Genomic DNA, 16,521 nt, shown 5'->3' on the forward strand with positions numbered 1-16,521 from the left:
TATAGCTGTATTGCATTGATGTACTGGTGGATATTATGTGGTATGATTCCTGTAGTTGATAGTATAATTGGTATAATGTCAACTTTATCCTGATGCCACATGTCCTTGACTTCCTCAGCCAGTTGGATGTATTTTTCAATTTTTTCTCCTGTTTTCTTCTGTGTATTTGTTGTATTGGGTATGGATATTTCTATTAGTTGTGTTAATTTCTTCTTTTTATTGGTGAGTATGATGTCAGGTTTGTTATGTGGTGTTGTTTTATCTGTTATAATGGTTCTGTTCCAGTATAATTTATATTCATCATTCTCCAGTACATTTTGTGGTGCATACTTGTATGTGGGAACGTGTTGTTTTATTAGTTTATGTTTTATGGCAAGTTGTTGATGTATTATTTTTGCTACATTGTCATGTCTTCTGGGGTACTCTGTATTTGCTAGTATTGTACATCCACTTGTGATGTGATCTACTGTTTCTATTTGTTGTTTGCAAAGTCTGCATTTATCTGTTGTGGCATTGGGATCTTTAATAATATGCTTGCTGTAATATCTGGTGTTTATTGTTTGATCCTGTATTGCAATCATGAATCCTACCATCTCACTGTATATATTGCCTTTTCTTAGCCATGTGTTGGATGCGTCTTGATCGATGTGTGGCTGTGTTAGATGATACAGGTGCTTGCCATGTAGTGTTTTCTTTTTCCAATTTACTTTCTTCGTATCTGTTGATGTTATGTGATCTAGAGGGTTGTAGAAGTGGTTATGAAATTGCAGTGGTGTAGCCGATGTATTTATATGAGTGATTGCTTTGTGTATTTTGCTAGTTTCTGCTCGTTCTAGAAAGAATTTTCTTAAATTGTCTACCTGTCCATAATGTAGGTTTTTTATGTCGATGAATCCCCTTCCTCCTTCCTTTCTGCTTAATGTGAATCTTTCTGTTGCTGAATGTATGTGATGTATTCTATATTTGTGGCATTGTGAACGTGTAAGTGTATTGAGTGCTTCTAGGTCTGTGTTACTCCATTTCACTACTCCAAATGAGTAGGTCAATATTGGTATGGCATAAGTATTTATAGCTTTTGTCTTGTTTCTTGCTGTCAATTCTGTTTTCAGTATTTTTGTTAGTCTTTGTCTATATTTTTCTTTTAGTAGTTCTTTAATATTTGTATTGTCTATTCCTATTTTTTGTCTGTAACCTAGATATTTATAGGCATCTGTTTTTTCCATCGCTTCTATGCAGTCGCTGTGCTTATCCAATATGTAATCTTCTTGTTTAGTGTGTTTTCCCTTGACTATGCTATTTTTCTTACATTTGTCTGTTCCAAAAGCCATATTTATATCATTGCTGAATACTTCTGTTATCTTTAGTAATTGGTTGAGTTGTTGATTGGTTGCTGCCAGTAGTTTTAGATCATCCATGTATAGCAAATGTGTGATTTTATGTGGGTATGTTCCAGTAATATTATGTCCGTAATAGAAATCCTTGGGTAACAGAAGAAATATTGAATTTAATTGAAGAAAGGAGAAAATATAAAAATGCAGTAAATGAAGCAGGCAAAAAGGAATACAAACGTCTCAAAAATGAAATCGACAGGAAGTGCAAAATGGCTAAGCAGGGATGGCTAGAGGACAAATGTAAGGATGTAGAGGCTTGTCTCACTAGGGGTAAGATAGATACTGCCTACAGGAAAATTAAAGAGATCTTTGGAGAGAAGAGAACCACTTGTATGAATATCAAGAGCTCAGATGGCAACCCAGTTCTAAGCAAAGAAGGGAAAGCAGAAAGGTGGAAGGAGTATATAGAGGGACTATACAAGGGCGATGTACTTGAGGACAATATTATGGAAATGGAAGAGGATGTAGATGAAGATGAAATGGGAGATAAGATACTGCGTGAAGAGTTTGACAGAGCACTGAAAGACCTGAGTCAAAACAAGGCCCCGGGAGTAGACAACATTCCATTAGAACTACTGATGGCCTCGGGAGAGCCAGTCATGACAAAACTCTACCATCTGGTGAGCACGATGTATGAGACAGGCGAAATACCCTCAGACTTCAAGAAGAATATAATAATTCCAATCCCAAAGAAAGCAGGTGTTGACAGATGTGAAAGTTACCAAACTATCAGTTTAATAAGTCACAGCTGCAAAATACTAACGCGAATTCTTTACAGACGAATGGAAAAACTGGTAGAAGCCGACCTCGGGGAAGATCAGTTTGGATTCCGTAGAAATGTTGGAACACGTGAGGCAATACTGACCTTACGAGTTATCTTGGAAGAAAGATTAAGAAAAGGCAAACCTACATTTCTAGCATTTGTAGACTTAGAGAAAGCTTTTGACAATGTTGACTGGAATACTCTCTTTCAAATTCTGAAGGTGGCAGGGGTAAAATACAGGGAGCGAGAGGCTATATACAATTTGTACAGAAACCAGATGGCAGTTATAAGAGTCGAGGGGCATGAAAGGGAAGCAGTGGTTGGGAAAGGAGTGAGACAGGGTTGTAGCCTCTCCCCGATGTTATTCAATCTGTATATTGAGCAAGCAGTAAAGGAAACAAAAGAAAAATTCGGAGTAGGTATTAAAATTCATGGAGAAGAAGTAAAAACTTTGAGGTTCGCCGATGACATTGTAATTCTGTCAGAGACAGCAAAGGACTAGAAGAGCAGTTGAAGGGAATGGACAGTGTCTTGAAAGGAGGATATAAGATGAACATCAACAAAAACAAAACGAGGATAATGGAATGTAGTCGAATTAAGTTGGGTGATGTTGAGGGAATTAGATTAGGAAATGAGACACTTAAAGTAGTAAAGGAGTTTTGCTATTTGGGGAGCAAAATAACTGATGATGGTCGAAGTAGAGAGGATATAAAATGTAGACTGGCAATGGCAAGGAAAGCGTTTCTCAAGAAGAGAAATTTGTTAACATCGAATATAGATTTAGGAGTCAGGAAGTCGTTTCTGAAAGTATTTGTATGGAGTGTAGCCATGTATGGAAGTGAGACATGGACGATAACTAGTTTGGACAAGAAGAGAATAGAAGCTTTCGAAATGTGGTGCTACAGAAGAATGCTGAAGATAAGGTGGGTAGATCACGTAACTAATGAGGAGGTATTGAATAGGATTGGGGAGAAGAGAAGTTTGTGGCACAACTTGACTAGAAGAAGGGATCGGTTGGTAGGACATGTTCTGAGGCATCGAGGGATCACAAATTTAGCATTGGAGGGCAGCGTGGAGGGTAAAAATCGTAGAGGGAGACCAAGAGATCAGTACACTAAGCAGATTCAGAAGGATGTAGGTTGCAGTAGGTACTGGGAGATGAAGAAGCTTGCACAGGATAGAGTAGCATGGAGAGCTGCATCAAACCAGTCTCAGGACTGAAGACCACAACAACAACAACAACAACAACAGCATGTTGGATAGTGGGTTCAGAGCAAGACAGAACCAGAAAGGGCTTGATGAGTCTGCTTGGTATATTCCACGCTTAATCTGTATTGGCTGTGATGTGATATTATCTGAATTTGTTTGGATATTAAGTGTGGTTTTCCAGTTTTTCATTACTATGTTTAGGAACTGTATCAATTTAGGATCTACTTTGTATATTTCCAATATCTGTAGTAACCATGAGTGGGGTACACTATCAAAAGCTTTTTGGTCATCAATGTATGCATAGTGTAGCGTCCTTTGTTTAGTTTTAGCTTGATATGTCACCTCTGTGTCTATTATCAGTTGCTCTTTACATCCTCGTGCTCCTTTGCAGCAGCCTTTTTGTTCTTCATTTATAATTTTGTTCTGTGTTGTATGTGTCATTAATTTCTGTGTAATGACTGCAGTTAATATTTTGTAGATTGTTGGTAGGCATGTTATGGGGCGATATTTAGCTGGGTTTGCTGTGTCTGCTTGATCTTTAGGTTTCAGATAGGTTATTCCATGTGTAAGTGTATCAGGGAATGTGTATGGGTCTGCAATGTAACTGTTAAATAATTTAGTTAGATGTGAATGTGTTGAGGTGAACTTCTTTAGCCAGAAATTTGCTATTTTATCATTTCCAGGGGCTTTCCAGTTGTGCGTAGAATTAATTGCTCGGGTGACTTCGTGTTGCAAAATTATCACTTCAGGTATTTGTGGTATCATCTTGTATGAGTCTGTTTCTGCTTGTATCCACTGTGCATGCCTGTTATGTTGTACCGGGTTTGACCATATGTTGCTCCAGAAGTGTTCCATGTCTGTTATGTTTGGTGGATTGTCTATTTTAATGTGTGTGTTATCTATTGTTTGGTAAAATCTCTTTTGGTTTGTGTTGAATGTTTGGTTTTGTTTCCTTCTATTTTCACTTTTTTTGTATTTTCTAAGTCGTTTGGCCAATGCTTGTAATTTCTGCTTCTTTTCATCTAATTGCTCTATTGCTTCTTGTTGTGAGATTTTACCTAACCTTTTTCGTTTTTTGTCTGATATTTCATTTCTGATAAATTGGGTTAGCTGTCCGATGTCTTTTCTCAGTTTTTCTATTCTGATCTGTAGCCTGTGTTGCTATGCTGGTTTTGTGGGTTTCTTCTGTGTGTTGGTTGGTTCTGATCTCTGCCTAGTGTGTATATTTAGTGTAGTGAATGCTCCTACATAAACCAGTAGTTGTAACTCTTCCATAGTTGTGTTTTCATTTATTTTGTTGTGTATGATTGTGTTGATAGTTTTTATTGTTGTTTCGACTTGTGGGTTATTTGGCGGTCTATGCAAGAATGGTCTAATGTCTGTATTTGTGTCTTTGTATTCTATATATGTCAGCTGAAATTTCTCTTCTATATGTAACATGTGTGTCACTTCGTGTTCTATTTGTGCTTGTTCTGGTGGCTGTCTTAAGATTTCGTTTTCCTCTGATTGTTTAATTGATGCGTGTTGGTCTTTGTTTGTTTGCTGTGGGATGTTTGAGTCCGTTACTGTATTTTCTTCTTCTTCTGATTGCACATTATTTTGTTCCAGTATTTGTTGTACTTGTTGTTTGATGTTTTCTAATTCTGACTGGGGTATCCTGTTATTTTTTATTACAACACGGATCTGATCAACTAGTCGTTGTTCTGTTAAAAATTTTAATTCCGGGTATCTGGTAATAAATGTTGTGTATACTTGTGATCTGTATCCAGTTGTGTTGGTTCCTAGGTTTGTTGCTTGGTAATAACAGAACATGAGGTGTCAATTAACTTCATCTGACCATCTCATCCTCTGTCTTTGTTTTCCTTCTAGGGTGGTTGCAGGAAGCATATCCTGCAAAACACCTCTATTTGGATTTAAATCATTTTCCAGTTGGCTAGCAGTGTCGTTACCATTGTGGGCGGGCATAGGGTTCAAGCGTCGTCCCCGACCATGACGGCGCTTGTCCGAGGCTTCTTTAGTTCTGTCCTGAACCAAGTAATCACACTAAAAGGGGGGTTAGCCCTATTAGTGGTTTGTTCTTTTCGTCGCCTTTTACGACTGGCAGAACATACCGGAGACCTATTCTTTTCCCGGGCCTCCACGGGATTTTTTATTATTATTATTATTATTATTATTATTATTATTATTATTATTATTACTATTATTATTTTTTTTCCATCTGAAATCAAGGGCTCTAACAACTGTTAAAAAAGAGTGTGCCATCACTGAATACTATGTAATTCTGCCTCTCAAAGAGTAACACATAGTATTATTGTTATTTCTTTACTTTCTCAGACGCTAAGTCTGGTTAAAAATGGAAAGTGACACGGACCTTGATCAAGCGTCACTTCCTTTTAACTGTTATTGTTGTTATTATTATTATTATTATTATTATTTGGTAAAGAAAAGGGCCAACTTCGTTACTCATTGTTCTGTCTCTCTGTTTTTACCAGGTGTCTGTAGCTTAGATGAAGCAGCCCCTTCCTGTTCTGCACAGTGGTTTTCCTCATTAACTTCTGTGACATAGTTCTTATGAATCTTCAAATTGTCCACAGTTCTTTCAATGACCTGTGCTAGAGACAGTAGAGTCATACTACTCTCTCTTCTAGAAATATTCCCGCATTGGTCACACACCTGTCTGACCATGCAAGACGTGTGTAGATTGCTGAACTTTCCAGTCATCAATCACACTTCTGCTACATGCTTCATACATTCTGTAGCACAAAAGAAACTTCCTGCATGGAGAAAGAAATAATACAATGAAAACTGATCACAACTGTTATGTTACCACCAGTAAGTGTTGTATGCAAGCAGCTAGTAATCACTACCTGTGGTAGCACAGCAATTTGACAGCAGTGAACGGAACAGAAGGCATGAGAAAGTACATTCTCTGATTGGTTGCTGCTATCATAGCAGCCTTGTAAACAGTGAAACATCTATTACTTCGCAATTCTGATCCAGGTATAGTCTTGGGATGTCACGTGAGTAAGAAATTCATCAGGTACATTTCAGTGTTTCTGAAGCTGCCCAAGTCCACTGTTGGTGATGTGATGTGATTGTGAAGTGGCAGTGTGAAGAAACAACCACAGCTTACCAAGATCGGGCAGATCTCATGTACTGATGGACAGTGACCATAGAGCATTGCAGAAGGTGAAATCTTGTGATATCAGGAGGAGAACTCACTTGAGTTCCAAAGTGCTACGAGCAATTCAGCTAGTACAATAACGGCGCACATGGAGTTAAAAGGGGGGGGGGGGCGGGGGTACAGTGGGGGAGCAGCTCCTTATAAACCACAAATTTCTGTGGTCAGTGCTAAGTTACACCTTATGTGGTGTGAAGAGTGGAGTCACTGGACAGTGGATGACTGGAAACAAGTGATTCGGAATGACCTGTTATCACGTGTAGTGCCAACAGTTGAAGAAAGGAGGTGGTGGTGGTGGTGGTGGTGGTGGTGGTGGTATGTTATGAAGGTGTTTTTTGTGAGTAGGATGTGTTCCCCTTATTGAAGTAGAGAAAGTGCTAAATACAGAAGAATATGAGCATGTTGCACAGCATTTTATACTGTGTACATTTGAAGAACAGTTTGGAGACAGTTGCACTGTCCACAGTTGAAAATGTTTTGGGCCCAAAAGCCGGCCGGAGTGGCCGAGTGGTTCTAGGCACTACAGTCTGGAACCGCGTGACCGCTACGGTCGCAGGTTCGAATCCTGCCTCGGGCATGGATGTGTGTGATGTCTTTAGGTTAGTTAGGTTTAAGTAGTTCTAAGTTCCAGGGGACTGATCACCTCAGAAGTTAAGTCCCATAGTGCCCAGAGCCATTTGAACCAGTTTTTGGCCCAAAAATAGCTTATCCTCGTGTATTTCCACTTGCTGAATTCAAGTATCATCATACAAATGACTGATTAGCTCTGGCTTAGGAGATACAATGACATGCCATTTTTTTCTCAGTCTACATTGTTAGTTTGAGGTAGTTTTGTCTTTGGCGTTGTCATTCCTGTAAAAAAAAAGTACATTATTCAGCTGTTTATAGATTATACTCACTATTATTGTTGCTGTGACTGAGATTCATATTGTTTGTGTTGTAGTTTGTGCAGAATTTCTCATGTTTTAGTACTTTTGAAGTGTAAAATTTGCTGAATCAGAATGCTACAAAAATGTGTTACTTCAGTGAATAATTTTTGTTACATATTTGGTGAAATAACATTTCCATCACATAAATGCAATCTGTCACCTCTTGAGAAGACTGCATCTCAGCATTATGGTGGTATGAAGGTAGAGGACAAGGATAAAACACGTGTGCCGCATATATGTTACAGTTCTTGTTCAGTTATACCAAGAGAATGACTGACAAAAAGATCTGCAGCTTTTGCTATGCCGGTGGTTTTCGGGAGCCTACAAACTGTACAAATAACTGCTATTTCTGCTTGACTCCACGTATAAAGGCAGGATTGTCAGTGGGGAAAAAAGAAGAATAGTTAAATTACCTAATCTTCAATCAGCTATTCAGCATATTCCACATTCAAGTAGTTTACGAGTTCCTATTCCACCCCTAAAATTGTGAACTTGAAGAAGAAGAAGAAGAAGAAGAAGTCAATGTGGAAGAACAACTACTCAAAAAGCCTTCCGCATCCCATGAGTCTGATTTTGACAGAAAAGGTGGTAATGGAACAGAGATACCAGGGCTGTTGGAACAGTGTGTTGCTTGATTTCTGCTGGTCTGTACGTATGGAGGCTCTGGAAGTCAACCAGAAGAGGCAAACCAAATGACAACGATCTTGCAAAGTCACCACGTAATTGACTTCCAGTGTTTTTGGCGTATATAATTAAAAGTCTCAGTTTCTCTCAATCTGTTAAAATGGAATACTGTCTTCCACCTACTGCCCCCTGCGGGTGTGAGGGTAAGAATAGACCCGCAGTATTCCTGACTGTCGTAAGTGGCGACTAAAAGGAGTCTCCAATGTTTCGGCCTTAATATGATGGTCCCCTAAGGGGTTTGACCTATACTTTTCAAAATTCTGTTAGTGCATACCATTTGGGGAAGGACGCCTTACATGGTGTATCATAAATCCATCTTGCCCTCAGATCTGGCACACTCGATATCATCATGGAGTTGGACTTGCACCGAGCTTCCGTCCACTTCAGCTGCGGTGTGCTCCGGGTAGCATACATTCCCTCCACTGTGCACTTCCATCTTCGAGCTCACGATACAAATGGATATTCGACACCTGAAATCCAGCATGGTAGCCAGTCCCTTCTGGTGGAGTCGTCATGTGCCCTCTTGGTGGTAGCCCCCTGACTACACAGGGATCACACTGCTGATGCCCAAGCTGCTACTTCCCCACGTATGCCGAGGAGTAGATGCCCGCTGGGTGGCACCCATGGGGAGAGCCCCTGGTTGGAGTGGGTGGCATCAGGGCGGATGATCTGTGATGAAGCATGGTACATCATCTCTCGCTAGTGGGCCTCCACCAGCAGTCTCTAAGTGATCGAGGTCTAACCTCAATGGCAAGAAATACTATCAGAGATCATTTCCCTCCCTGGCCACTCCATGGGAGGAACGTATGGCTAAAGAAGGCAGTGAAGTATATTCACCCCAGTACCTCGTCTGTACGCGAGTTGATGGTGAATCATTTATGTCGACGAAGCCTCAGTTTTTTGTGTAGCATTTAGAGGACAAGTTCGGGGAGGTGGAAGGCTTGTCCAAAATGCGCTCTGGGTCAGTTCTAATCAAAACATCATCCTCTGCCCAGTCACGGAGGTTGCTTGCTTGTGACAAGTTGGGGGATGTTTCAGTTACCATCACGCCCCATAAGAGTTTAAACATGGTCCAGGCCGAGGTGTTCACTTCATCCGGCGCGTTCATTGGTGTCCGAGGGATAATCAGGTAGCCACTGGTGCCTTCATCTTGGCCTTCGAGGGTGACGCCTTACTCGAAAAGGTCAAGGTGATTGTTTACCACTGTGGTGTGAAGCCATATATCCCTCTTCCAATGCGGTGTTTTAAATGCTGAAAGTTTGGGCATATGTCATCCCGTTGTACTTCCGGTGTCACGTGTCGAGATTATGGATGTCCTTCGCATCCCAGTACTCCATGTGCCCCGCCTCCCATCTGTGTTTACTGTGGAGAACACCATTCCCCTAGCTCTCCGTACTGTAGGATTTTCCAGGCAGAATGGAAGTTAATGGAATATAAGACCCTGGACCACCTGACCTACACTGAGGCTAAGTGGAAATATGAGAGACTCCATCCTGTGCCAATGACATCCACCTACGCCGCCGCTGCGACAACGGTTCTACCGTCTCCTGCTTCGTTGCGTACAGTTGGCTCTCTGATCTGTCAGATTCCACCTGCCCTCTTGATGGTGGGGGACACTTCACTCCCTGTCACTCCTGCTCCATCTACTTCAGGAGCAACACCCCCACAACCATCGGGGACATCAGTTCCCACTTCCCAGCCGGAGAAGTGTAAGTCTTCTTTGGCACCTCTCACCAGGAAGGGGTCCCTTGGGGCCCTCCCTTCCCAGGTTCTGACCAGTGGAAAAGCGGACACCCGCCAGTGACTGAACCAACCACAGGTCACTGGTGGTAGAGCTTCACGGTCCTCGTCCGTCCCTGAGACTGACCCAGTGAAGCCCTCCCAGCCAGAACCACCGAAGGCACAGCGCGAAAAGCAGAAAAAGAAGGAGGCTCCCAAGAATCCAGACATTTCAGTGGCTCCTATCCCACCGCTTCCTACGAGCTCAGCATCTGAGGATGAGGTAGAGATTCTGGCGTCCGCTGAGGACCTAGATCTCGCCGAACCCTCAGACGCAATGGATGTCACTCGCTCGCGTACTCAATTGGTGGCAGCAGGTGACCCAGCGGCGTAATCTGCCTCCCCAGTCCCGTCACGCCTTTCTCAGCCATGGACAATGTCATCCTCCAGTGGAACTGCAGTGGTTTCTTCCACCATTTTGCTGAGCTCCGACAACTTCTCAGCCTTCACTCTTTCCTCTGCATTGCTCTTCAAGAAACTTGGTTTCCGGCAATTCGAACCCCCGCACTCTGTGGCTATCGGAGTTATTATAGGAACCGGGCAGCTTATGAAAGGGTATCTGGTGGCGTCTGCATCTACGTCCTTCACTCCCTTGACAGCAAGTTTGTCCCTCTACAAACACCTTTAGAGGCTGTCGCTGTTCAGGTGTGGATGTCTCAGGCTGTTACTGTCTGCGGTCTGTATCTTCCACCGGATGGTGATGTCCCACAGCATGTCCTGGCTGCGCTGATAGCCCAATTGCCGCCCCCCTTTTCTGTTACTGGGCGGCTTCAACGCCCGTATCCCTCTGTGGGGTGGATCAGTGGCAACAGGCCGAGGTGCCACCGTTGAGCATGTATTGGCACAGTTCGACCTTTCCCTTTTGAATGATGGTGCCTTCACACATTTCAATGTGGCACATGGCACATACTTAGCCATCGACCGAGTGAACCACTGCATCAATGGCGTCATTGGAAATAGGCTCAATAGTGACAGTGGAGGAGAACAAGACCCAGTCTGCCTTATGCATTTTGATCTGCAGCCCAAGCCTCTTCGCGTCTGTCCAGTGGAGTGTGCATGACGACTTGTGTGGTAGTGGCCACTTTCCGATCTTTCTGTCGCTGCCACAGCGTCACTCTTCTGGGCGCACCTGCAGATGGACTATGAATAAGGCAGACTGGGTCTTGTTCTCCTCCATTGTCATTATTGAGCCTATTTCCAATGACGCCATTGATGCGGTGGTTCACTCGGTCACCACCGGCATTGTTACTGCCACAGAATCTGCCATTCCTTGTTCTTCTGGGTCCACTTGGCGGAGGACTGTGCCTTGGTGGTCGCCTGAGATTGCTGAGGAGATTAAAGATCGCAGGTGGGTGCTCCAGTGTCACAAGTGGCATCCCTCATAGGAACACCTCATCGCCTTTAAACGGCTCTGTCCGCAGGCCCGCTGCATCATTCGCCAACACAAGCAGGAGTGCTGGGAATGGTATGTCTCCACCATTGGCCTCTATATCTCTCCATCGTAGGTTTGGACCAAGATTAGGTGCCTCTATGGCTATTGGACCCCTGTCAGTGTCCCTGCACTTTCACTGAATGGAGCAGTTTGTACTGACTCCAACACAATTGCAAACAGCTTAGCAGAGCAGTTTGATCAAGAGTTCCGCTTCTGCAAATTACCCACTGGCCTTCTGCTCCATGAAAGAGCGGTTGGAACGTCAGAGCCTTTCATTTCACACGTGCCAACCTGAATCCTACACTGTACTGTTCAGTGAGTGGGAATTCCAAAGTGCCCTAGCCGCTTGCCCTGATACGGCTCCCGGGCCAGATCACATCCACTGTCAGATGCTCAAACACCTCTTGGTGGACTACCAGCGACCCCTCCTAGACCTTTACAACTGTATCTGGATTGGGGGTGAGTTCCCGTTCCAATGGCAGGAAAGCACCATACTCCCCTTTTTGAAACCTGGCAAGAACCCCCTGGAGGTGGATAGCTACCGCCCCATTAGCCTCACCAACGTTTATTGCAAGTTGCTCGAACGCATGGTGAGCTGGCGGTTGAGTTGGCTTCTTGAGTCTCGGGGCCTTCTGGCTCCGTCTCAGGGTGGGTTCCGTAAGGGCCGCTCTGCCGCCGATAATCTTGTGTGTTCTTTGACATGAGGAAGGCATATGATATGACATGGCGACATCACATCCTCTCTACGCTTCATGGTTGGGGTCTTCGGGGTCCACTGCCGATTTTTATTCACAATTTTTTGTGGCTTCATTCCTTCCACGTGCAATTTGTGGTCTCCCATAGTTCGTCCCGAGTTCAGGAGAATGGGGTCCCACAAGGCTCTGTCTTAAGTGTCTGCCTCTTTTTAATTGCAATCAATGGGCTCGCTGCGGCGGTGTGAACGTCTGTCTCAGCTTCCTTGTGTGCTGACAACTTTTGCCTATACGGTAGCTCCACTGGCATTGCAGCTGCTGAATGGCAGCTGCCGGGTGCTATCCGCAAGGCACAGTCTTGGGCTGTAGTGCACGACTTCCAGTTTTCAGCTGCCAAGACCTGTGTTATGCATTTCTGCCAACGACGCACTGTTCATCCTGAGCCATGGCTTTATCTTGACGGTGAACCTCTTGCTGTGACATCGGTTTTTGGGTGTGGTTTTTGATGCCTGATTGACTTGGCTCCCTCATATTCGGCAGCTTAAACAGATGTGTTGGCGGTATCTTAATGCTCTGCGTTGCTTGAACCACACCAGCTGGGGAGCCGATTGGTCTACCCTCTTAAGGCTCTGCCATGCGTTAATTCAATCCCGTCTGGATTATGGGAGCCTGGCTTATGGTTCAGCATCCCCTTCTGCGTTGCGGGTGCTGGACCCTGTCCTTCACAGCGGTATCCGACTTACCACTGGAGCTTTCCGGGCGAGCCCTGTGAACAGCATACTTGTGGAAGCAGGTGTCCCTCCACTGCAGTTCCGGTGCCAACGTTTACTGGCTGCTTATGCTACACTCATTTGTAGCTTGCCTGGGCATCCAAATTATCATCTCCTGTTCCCTCAGTCTGTCTTCCATCTCCCAGAACGCCGGCCTCAGTCAGGTTGTACGATCGCAGTTCGCGTCAGAGCTGTTCTCTCTGGGCTTGGTCCTTTCCCTCTTCCACCTCTTTTCTGCGCCCCTCTGTGTACAGCCCTGTCGTGTGTGGCCCGCCCATGCCTTTGGCTCAATTTGGCACAGAGCCTGAAGGACTCGGTCCCTCCTGCTGCCTTCCGCTGCCGCTTTTTTTTTTTTCAATCCTTGCCGCTTTTCAGGGCTCTGACGTGGTCTATACTGACTGTTCGATGGTTGCTGGTCGTGTCGGTTATGCTCTCACTCTAGGGGATCATTATGAACAACACTCATTGCCGGCTGGCTGCAGCGTTTTCACTGCCGAGCTGGTCACCATCTTTCGTGCCCTAGAGTACATCCGCTTCTGCTCAGGTGAGTCCTTCATTATCTGTAGTGACTCCCTGAGTGGTTTACGAGCTATCGACCAGTGTTTCCCTCACTCTCGTCTGGTGATGGCTATCCAGGAGTCCCTCCATACTCTTGCCCATTGCGGCCACATTGTGGTCTTGGTGTGGACACCGGGTCATGGTGGCATCTTAGGAAATTAACGTGTTGACGTGCTGGCCAAACAGGCTGTCGGTGCACCAGCCTTATCGATTGGCCTTCTGGAGAGTGACCTCAGTTCCGTTTTGCGGCAGAAGGTACTTCGCACCTGGGGTGAAGAATGGCGCTCCCTGCCTTCACCCAACAAACTTCGGGTCATCAAGGAGGCTACCAGTGCGTGGCGCTCCTCCTTGAGGGTCTCTGAGAAGGAGTCTGTTGTTCTCTGGCGGCTGCGCAGTGGCCACACCCGGATGACGCACAGCCAGTTATAGCGCTGTGAGGACCCACCTCTATGTCACTACGGATCCGCTTTGACGGTAGTCCACATTCTGTTGGCCTGTCCCCTTTTAACTGCGTTCAGGCAGACGTTCGAGCTGCCCGATACGCTCCCTGCCCTTTTAACACATGACACTGCCATGGTAGGCTTAGTTTTGCGTTTCGTTCGGGCAGGGGGCTTTTATCACTTGATGTAAGCTTTTTTAAGTTTGGCCTTTAGCCTAAGATTTTAGACTGTTTTTTTTTTAGTGTGTTTCTTGGTGGTTGGCTTTTTCTTTTTTGTCTCTGGTTGGCCAACCATTGTCACTCTGTGTGTGATTTTAATTCCTTTTGTCTGGTCTCTGTCTGAGTCTTTCTTGTGCTGTGTCTTCTCCTGTAATCTCCATTGTTCGTTTATGTTTTTTGTGGGTGTTCGAAGTTTTTGGAAAAAGGACCGATGGCCTAGCAGTCTGGTCCCTTTCAATCCCACAAACCAACCAATCATCCACCTACTGTATATCACAGAAACTAGAGCCAATATTTTTTCTTTGTCACATTAATTTGTCTCATCCCAAAGTTTGTAGGATATGACTCATGTAGTGAAGGAAACATTAATCCCCCTCAATGAAAATGCACCCTGTCATAAAGCAGCATCTGCGAGACAATGGTTTGTCGACAGTAATGTTCCTGAAATTAGCTGGCTTCGCCAGAGTCATGATTTGAACCCAATGGAACACCTTTGGGACGAGTTAGAATATTGGCTTTCCTCCAGACCCCAGCGTCTGACAACACTGCCGATACCATCTCTGACTTTGGCTGTCGAGGAAGAATTGACTGCCTTTCCACCACAGACATTTACACCTCTGAAAGTGTCCCCATTAGAGTTCAAGCCATTATAAAGGTGCAGGATAGACAAACCCCATATTAATGTCTACTAGCAGAAGGCCGTGCACATGGACATCACCTGCTGATAGTGACGAGAAGACCATCAGAAATCAAGCTGATTTTATCCTGGTGAAACAAAAGCTAAAGAAATAAGTGAATGTATCCTGGTGCGCGCGCGCGCACACACACACACACACACACGCGCACACACACACACACACACACACACACACACACACACACACACACACACACACACAGATACAAGGAAATTAACAAGTTCTGAAGTGAAAACTAATGCTGGTGCTGCACTGGAGGCAAAGATGAAATCAATAGAAACAATGCTGGAACAAGTGATGTGAGCCGCACTCCCATATTAGCACATGGCATCACACACAGACATCACAGCCCTTATTCCGCAGCTGTTGATAGTGCACATAACCCACCACACAAAGTCCATAATTAATCTGTAGCCTCTGCTGTCCAGGAGCTTCCACAGAATTCCAGTCCTGGTTGCTGCACACAAAATAGCACCTCTTTTCACTGTAAGGTATTTTCTGTAACAAGTAGTTAACGCAAATGAGTGCTGCTCATTCAGCAACAGGCTATCTGTTTTTTGTGTCAGCGACCCCATACACCATCGTAATACCACTCCTAAAAAACTGGTAATTCAAACAAATGCCGAAATCGGGGTACAAGAACTGCAGATCAATGGTGTGGCCATGACACCAACCATTAACATTTTGACCCATTACGTCCAAGCCGCACCACACAACTTCTGTGGTGAACAGGAAGACCTCCCTTGGACCAAGTCACCGAGTCGACACAGAGCTCTTCGCCTCAGCTGTGCACCACGCGTTTTTCGCGAAGGGCACTCCCTCAACAGTCTAGGAGCTAGTTTCTGATGAGCGCCCCCAAGTGCACCAGCCACCAAGCAGAGGTGCGACTTAAAATTGCCGGAACAATCCAGCACATCCTTCAAGCATCACTTTAACATTTTTTTTAACCACACTCCACAATGCTCTATGGTCCCTGTCCATCAGTACATGAGGTCTGCCTGGCCTGGTAAGCTGTGGTTGTTTCTTCGCATTCCCACTTCACGATCACAGCACCAACAGTTAACTTGGACAGTTTTAGAAGGGCTGAAATGTACCTGATGGATTTCTTATTCAGGTGACATCCAGTGACTAGTCCATATTGGAAGTCACTGAGCTGTACTCGCCGTTCCATTGTGCTGTTACTGGTTCTCTAATGACAACATAGTAATCCCTGTGTCCATTTCAAGTGGCAGGTCTGTTTCTTATGATATCTAGTTGTCAATTCAGCATTACATACAACTTTTTGTACTTTTTATCAGATAGTGTAAGTCAGATGTTTCTGTGATGTTTCAGGTTTGCATTTCAATGACACTGGCAGACTCATTCAGGTTACTTTAACATGAACCAGGGTGTTTCTCATGATGAGTATGCTGTGAAATGTTCAGTTTCCCAAGACAGTATTGTCCCTGGTATCAGGGCTGCAAGCCGTTATTTCTCATTTGAGGAGGGCACACTGTAACACCTCAACTGGCCTCCTAAATCATAGAGTCTTAAGCTCACAGAAATTATCTGGGGTTACATTGAACAGTGGGTGAAAGGTAACAATCATCACCACCACAATTTGGTAGCTCCATGGGATCTGATTGGGTCAGTGGCTTCAGCTGGAATTTCTATACCTTCAGAAACTTGTGGACTCCGTTCATCACTGAATTCAGGCCACTATCAGAGATAGTGCCAAAGTAACATGGTATTAGCATACAGTTGCAGTCCAGCCACAGCAGCCAGAAGAGACAATGGT

General features: G+C 44.4%; 1 protein-coding gene across 1 annotated transcript in view; it reads left to right on the plus strand.

The window, feature by feature from the left end:
* The window catches only part of LOC126184558 (nonsense-mediated mRNA decay factor SMG7-like), a 211,830-nt gene that overhangs the window by 32,154 nt on the left and 163,155 nt on the right, over nt 1-16,521 (plus strand). The window lies entirely within an intron of this gene.

Source organism: Schistocerca cancellata, chromosome 4 (assembly GCF_023864275.1).
Source record: "Schistocerca cancellata isolate TAMUIC-IGC-003103 chromosome 4, iqSchCanc2.1, whole genome shotgun sequence".
Taxonomy (NCBI): Eukaryota; Metazoa; Arthropoda; class Insecta; order Orthoptera; family Acrididae; genus Schistocerca; species Schistocerca cancellata.